This window comes from Apium graveolens, chromosome 1, assembly GCF_009905375.1.
Source record: "Apium graveolens cultivar Ventura chromosome 1, ASM990537v1, whole genome shotgun sequence".
NCBI lineage: Eukaryota > Viridiplantae > Streptophyta > Magnoliopsida > Apiales > Apiaceae > Apium > Apium graveolens.
Window position 1 is genome coordinate 56,479,783 of NC_133647.1, and position 7,959 is coordinate 56,487,741.

Here is a 7,959-nt window from a genome sequence, read left to right on the forward strand (position 1 = left end):
ATACTCAATTCTTTCCATATCTAGTGGATTTCCGGGAAAAATCAAAGTATTCGGAAATTGGATTCTGACGATCTTTACATACACTTATATACCATATAGAGTACTAATAAAATCTCAGAATATCCATAACAGAACCCCTACATAGTGTGACATGAAGAGTTTCTTATTCAGCATAGTCTGCAAAATCACTATTCATAAGGGTTTCAAAAATTCCAAAAATTAGGGTTATTACAGTCTCCCCTCCTTAAAAGGATTCCGTCCCGGAATCAGATAGAAATGAATAAGGATACTCTCTTAGCATTGCACTTTCTAACTCTCACGTAATTTTCCCACATTGTGGTTCTACCATCAAACTCTAACTAGTTTGATAACCCTTCTTTTAAGCACTTGTTCTTTTTCGATCTATAACCTTTCCTGGTTATTCCATATAGGTTACGTCTGGTTGCATGTCTATGCGCTCATATGCCCCTATTTGTCTGGCATCCGAATTACACTTCCTTAATATTGATACGTGAATCACGTTATGACTTGCTACATGTTCGGGGGTAGGGCTAGCTCATATGCTAACTTCCCAAAACGTCTTAATATATCCAAGGGTCCAAAAAATTATAGACTTATCTTTCCTTTCTTTCCGAACCTCATCAATCCTTTCCAAGGGATACCTATAACATTACTAGGTCCCCTATTTCATACTCTTTGTCCTTTCGAGTCAAATCAGCATACCTCTTATGTCCATCTTGGGTTACTACCAGCCGTCCTCTGATTAGATCTATTATATCCCTGGCCCTTTGGGCTACTGCGGGTCTGAGCATCTTGCGCTCTACAACTTCATCCTAACATAAGGGAGATCGACATTATCTTCCCTCAAGGATCTCATAAGGCGATATCTCAATACTGACATATGATCTATTGTCATAAGAAAACTCAATCCGTGTTAAGTGATCATTCCAAATTCTTTCAAGTCTATAGCACATACTCTTATTATTGCTTTTAGCATTAGAGCTTTTGCTTCTTAATACCCATTCTTTTCCAGTTCGTAATCGCTACTACCTTCCGTTCCTAATATTATACTGGTTATACTTTTGCTCGTTAGCGTTCTATAACCTTTTAATAATTGCGTCAACCTTAGTATCACGAACGCGTTAGATTCAGAATACCACCGCACTGATACTACTCCTTCCTAGCTGCTTCTATCTTTGGAAGCTTGATCAATCATATAGAAGTAAAATAATTCATTGAGAGATCACTATGATCATGAACACTTGTTTTATTGCATAGTTAGTACAGAAGGTGGCCAGCCTTTAGTACTTGACAAGCAATTAAACAACATGTGGTATCCTACTAGGCTTCTATCACACAGATAGATAGTCATTCGGCAATACCTCCCCTTCTGGAAGGGTTGTTCTTCTCAGCTTATACAAAATGAAAAGAAGAGAAAAGAACGAACTGAAGAGAATTGTATATATGTAAAAAATATTGCCATAAAATATCTGGCTTGGAATTTACCTCTGAACTATAGAGGTTTATCATAGGAGAACAAAACATATATGTATTTATATCAACATCAAGTATTATCGCATCGTATTTCACATGCCTAAATATTTTTGCTATTCCGTCCATCATTCTATGGACCCATGCTCTTCCTCGAGCTTATACACAATCACCTTTGAAACTCCCTCGATATCGAAAATCGAATCTGGGATCTCATTCTAGACATCATCGTTACTAGAATTCTATGCTTGCATCGCAACCTTCCTCGTATAGTAGTACGACTCTCTATTGATAAGAAGGAATAAATATTCAATAGGTAGATACTCTACTTAATTAGTCTATCAATGATAATTTATACGCTACCACGACCCGATTAGTGGTACTTAATCTCAACATCCATTCCAATACAACTCTCATGGTTGTAATCAGCTCATTACTCGCAGAATCATTGCTGCCTTACTATGGTCCACCACTGACCTACTGTCATCATTCACTTTCCATGAAATCTTAATATCTAACCATACGGAGTCCATACATGTCGTATAGAATACTTCTAAGGAGTTAACATAAATACCAATCATAATTCATGAAGAACACTCCAGATCCTGATGTACATTCATGACATGAAGCAGATAAAATTATAGAAGAGTTTCAATCAAAGCAACGATAGCAGGTTAATACCATTCTTAATCATATGCCTTCAATAGAAGACTTAACTCAAAGGTTCGTTTAGTCCTTTTTGAAACATGGTCCTGGATTATTCTCAAGATAGGACATTCTAAGATAGATAGCCCGCTCATGGCGATTACACGAATTAAACCTTTACCAACTACTATTACGGTTGGGTATTGCACAGTCATCAGAAGGAATGTCAATCTTCCAAACCATAATACAACCTTCATAGCTTTAACCATCATCACTGTATTCCTTTGGCACACGCGCCTATAATTATCCTCTTACCTTTAAAGTGTCGGCCACCTCTTTGGCCTTTCCTGATAGTAAAATTTCCTTACTGTCAATGTCATTTTAACCACCTCCAAATAAATTTTCTACCTCATTTCAATCACAGTTTATGTGAAGATGTTTTCCTTAAAATCTGATGAGTAAAAAAAAATCACTATTTTCCATAAGTTATTGCCTCAGTCTTGAGAGGTTAATCACTATCGCGACTGACTCTCAATCGTACTTAGAACATCTTTTATCTTAGGTCCTAATTGCCCTGAACAATTTCGACCTTTACTGGTTTGATCCATACTTTCTCGTGGTTTAACACGTGCCCCAATTGGCATCATTATAATTACGTCATATTTCCTTTATCAACATTTCTATTCTTGAGAATTTTGAATATTACCTTTCTCCTTGTAAAACCTCTAAGGTTATCCTTCAATCGTTCCTCCTGTATTCCCTAGATACAGGGCATATCAAAATACCATTTACTACTACTAGAACCATTGTCTATATACTTCTGAAAAATTTCTCCACTGATCCTTAAAGGTTGTTATTACCTTAATCCTTTCCAATTCATACTGTCAAAACTCATACTATCCCTATTAAGGGTGAAATGCCAACCTGTATGCATTCCCCTAGGATTCATTTTAAGTTACCGATGTTCTATCCTTAATTTCACCTTTAAAAAGGTACATGCATCCTTCCATGGATAAATCAAGTCATATATCCCTGATAAGGGTGTCTTATTCAATCATTTCCACCTCGATAGTATATGCCTAATTTCACAATAACATCTGTATTCAAAATGAGGTCAATCAATATGGCCTCCAAAAGATAACAACGGTTATCCGCTTTTCTTTCCTGATTTGGTAATGATCACATGGATGTTCTGGAAGATATTGGTCGTGTTCAACGTGAACTTCTTCTTAATAAATCCTTATTTACTTTTGTTGTTTATCTCAACAGTCATCTCAATGTTGGGATATCTTTCATACCTGGCGTCTCCCTTTCTGGGTATTATGCCCCTGGTCTTACACTTCACATTCTTGAAGGTCACTTCCTTCATCCAATTTTTCCTAATTTCTTACTTCCTTGTCTCCTCAGTCTATCTGCGTCTCATTATTTATCCTTCGAACTATCTCAAGGTTTCCTCGAATCCTCCCAACTTACAGGGGATAAAATATATGTATCTCTTATATCTTCAACCATCAATTTAACTCATGGTAAATCACCCTCATCCTGACGATTACATACTTTTCTATTTCTATTACTACGAGTCTTTAGGGTTTCCTCATACCCAACTCCCTTATCATTCCTCAAACTCTATTGCTTTTATATTCCTTTCCACTTCAGTTTCTTTTTATTTTCCTTTCTCTTATCATTATTTCATGAACCAACACAACATAAGCATTAATTTCATACATCCCGTCATTCTGGATTCGTGTCCTCAGAACGAATCTTGATAACTTTTACAACTTAGGTTCATAATTCATCATACTCGTCTGCCTTTGTTCTGGCTCTAAAGCTTTTACACTATTTCCATAACCTTGGGAAGTACTTTCCCGAAAACAACTTACTGAACTTAAATCAGTTTATCATAACCTCTGGCTTCGTGCCTTCATTGGCCTTTTACCAGCGGGTGGTCTCACTCTTAGGAGGGTAAGTGACAAAAACACTCTTTTGTGATTCGTCAATCATTTAGAATCTCAAATGATTCCTGTATTTCCTTTAGCCAGGCTCTTGCCTCGACTGGGTCAGCTTGTTCCTTGGAACTCTGAGAGCTTAGCAACTTAAAGGTCTTGAAAGAATTTCTCACCGCATTGTTTCCTCAGGGTGGTGGTTGGGGATAATAGTCTAAGTTCTGTCTAGAAAGGTCCATAAATTATCATATAGGAGTACCGTCTCGGTTCTCCTTTCCTTACTCAACTTTTATTTCCTTAGTCTGAACGTTTCCTCCTCCTCCCCGTAATCGGGGTCATCCTTCATGTTTTAAATCCTCATTTTCCACTTCATTATGTTATGGCTTCTTTCTATCTTGATGGCGACCTCCCTGACTATCACGTTCAGGGTTTGCTCTAAATCTTATTCCTCAAACTAGCTTTCATCTAAGATCTCATCTTTAAGCTCTTGAACATTTGGAACCCAAATTCTGTAGGAATACCTCATTATTCCCTTATCATCTTTCTCGATATTAATCTTTTATCTAATTGTTGGCTCTCTACCTTCGTTCATCACTTTTTCTGGCACAATATGTTCTTTTCCAATAATTTGAACTGTATTGCAATCTCAAACAGCTTTTCGGTACCGGCTCCAGTTACCTTCACTTCTATTTCCATTTTCTCCAAAATCTCTTATAAACTCTCCAAAAGACATTATCATCTTGAGTCTCTCCTTTTTACTAAGGGCATCAGCCACCATATTGGCTTTCCCCGAATGATAAAAAATCTCCCAATCATAATTCTTGATTAGCTCTAACCGCCTCCTCTGGCGTATGTTGAGCTCTTTCTACGTAAAAATGTACTAGAGCTCCTATGGTTTGTGTAAATCCCGCACTTCTCTCCATACAAGTAGTGCCTCCAATCTTTAGGGTAAAACTATTGCCACGAGCCTAAGCTCATGGGCGGGGATATCGAATTTTATATTCCCTTAATTGTCTTGACACGGACGCGATTATCTTGCTGTGCTGTATAAGAAGCACACAAATTCCTTATGCGAAGCATCACTACAAATCACAAAATCTCCTTTTTCCATCCGGCAACGCCAACATAGGGGCCATCACCAATCTTTGCTTCAGTTCTTGAAAGTTGTTCCCGCATTTCTCTGTCCATTCAAACTTCTTAGTCTTACGAGTAAGCCACGTTAAAGGGGCTACTATCTTTACAAACTTGAACGAACCTCCGGTAGTGACCGGCCAATCCTACCTCTGGTAGTTTCCCTAACCATGGTCATCAATTCCTCAATGGTCCTTTATTCATTCTTGTTAGGATCCTCCACGAGATCCTCCTCAGCAACAATCCCATCTAGGACAACATCCTCAACCACTACATCCTCAATATGAACATCATCCGGTCCTGCGTTAGGACGCTCTATCGGATCCACAATCCGATCTCCAATTAGTAATAAAACATCATCGCGCTGTTGCTCCTCAACCTCAGGGTTCGGAGTCCCGCTACCATCTACGATAACGAACTACGCTTCTATCATGATATTTATAAGGGTTCCTATAAGGGTTTTAACTGTCAGTACTACGTTAGGTAGTCCGACTATGAACTTGGCAAGAGTTCTTATTATCTTAGTGAACTTATTATCTTAACGTCACATCATCTCTGAGGTTTATAACGCTTAGCTCTGATACTATTTCTGTAACACCCCCAAATCCGGAGTCGGGGATCTGGGTTGTCACGAGTTCCATTTTCCTTAATAACACCCAATCTTAATAAACAATCAACTACTCTGTACTGTGACCCCACAATAAACACACACACCACAAGTTATAGTCTCAGAGATGAATATCCAAAAATAATCACAAGTCATTTTATTCCATAATTATATGCGAATACACCTTAAAAGGTTTATGAATAAATTTACATTTCTTTGCCATTATTACAATTCATAAATATACATAATCTGGTACATCAGAAGTTGAAAGCCTAGCCTATTGGTAGTTCCTACCTCAGCTACAGCGACATCAACGCCTATAGGAAACTGCGGAACGTTTCCTATCCGCTCGCGAATCGGGAGCTTGGTCCTGTTCATCTTTTCTATCTGTTGTTGTGTGATGAAAGAAGAAAGCAAGGGTGAGCAGCAAGCCCACCAAAATAATATGTTTAATGATTAACAATATATGAGCCTTCTCATAGTACTCATGAAAGTCTTGGTCAAAAGAAATGAACCAAGTTTGATATCTTAATGCGATGAAGTCGCAAAATATTCAGTATATATACATATATACTTTTCAAAATCTTGGAAGTCCTCTTCCATGTATAATATACACAAAGTTCCAGTTTATAACTGTATAAAAAATATCGTTGCAAGGTGATCTCATATATCTAACCTTGTCTCAACGTTTTTCTGAAAGTCTTTGTCATTCGTAAGACAACCATTAAATAGATATAAGTTTAAAAGGTGAAGTTACAAGATACTCCAATATACTTATATCTTTTCCAAATACTACTGGAACTACCACCATTCAAGTTATAATTAGTTTCAAAATTGCATCACATAGATGAGACTACAAGACCAGATTTGAATAGATTAAATCTTTAAAATATCATCAAAATAAAATGAAGTTACGAGATACTTCATTTGATGCAAACATCATTTTGAAAACTTGACCCTGCCAACACTCAACAATCGCCCAACCGTAGCCTTTCTATCGAAGTGCTCTAGGTAGTGTTGCAAAAATATCCAATTGGATGATGAACTCATTACGGGAGTTTACCGCGCCAGGAAGACCACTTACGATGATCAGTCGTAGTAGTGCAACCCCACCATTTTCTACATGTAGAGGAGAACCTGTCGGATTTACTTGTCAACCGAACACTGAACTCCTAAGGAATGGACCGCCTTAGCGGAACTTCCAGACCATTTGGGCCAATATAATAAGGCTGGGCCGGCGCTACTCGACCACTTACGCCACTCCTAGTTCAGATGAAATCCATGACTCTGAAACGTAAAGCTCGTCCCCCCTTTCCCCAAGTAGAAACTTGTTGATACGGCTCCACCAAGAAGTCGTATCTAGTTGGAAAGGAAAACTCACCGATATTTCCCAGGAGATGCCTGTTAATGGATTAACTTGTTCCAAGAATTTTACTTCCCGAGTATTGGGTAAGTAATCAAAAACTCTTTTATCAAGACAGCAACCTTGTTGCGAATATAAAACCCACCACAGAGCCGGATCCCTCAGGTTTTGAGCAAGTATTTAAATCCCCTTCGAAAGGAGGATCTTAAATATAAAAATGAGTTTTGGGATCCGCTCTAACTTTTAAAAATCATTTTGAAGACTCGCAAAACATTTTTAAGAATGTTTGGAGTGATGCTGATTTAACAAAATAAATCAGTCCCAATATCTCTGAATATTATTATTTAAATAATATTCCCATAAAGAATAAGCTTTATAAAAATAATTGAAGTAGAAGTTTTAAAACTTATACTTGAAATGAATAGTAAATAATCAAGATATACTTATACGAAAGTAATATCTTTATTTGAATATCAAAAGTAAGTTTGATTATCGAACATTATTCTTTAATAAAATAAAGAATATTAATAAATAATAAGCGGAGTCATAATACCTCGAATGAATATTATAAATAATATTCATTAAATAAAATAAAGGAGACATACATCCTCAAATGAATATCCAAGTAATATTCAATAAATAATATAAAGGAGTCATAAGTCCTCGAATGAATATTCAAGATAATATTCATTAATAAAATAAAGTTATCGAATAAACCTTATTCGATTAATAGTTTTAAAAACTATTACCATATATATATATATATAAAATATATATAT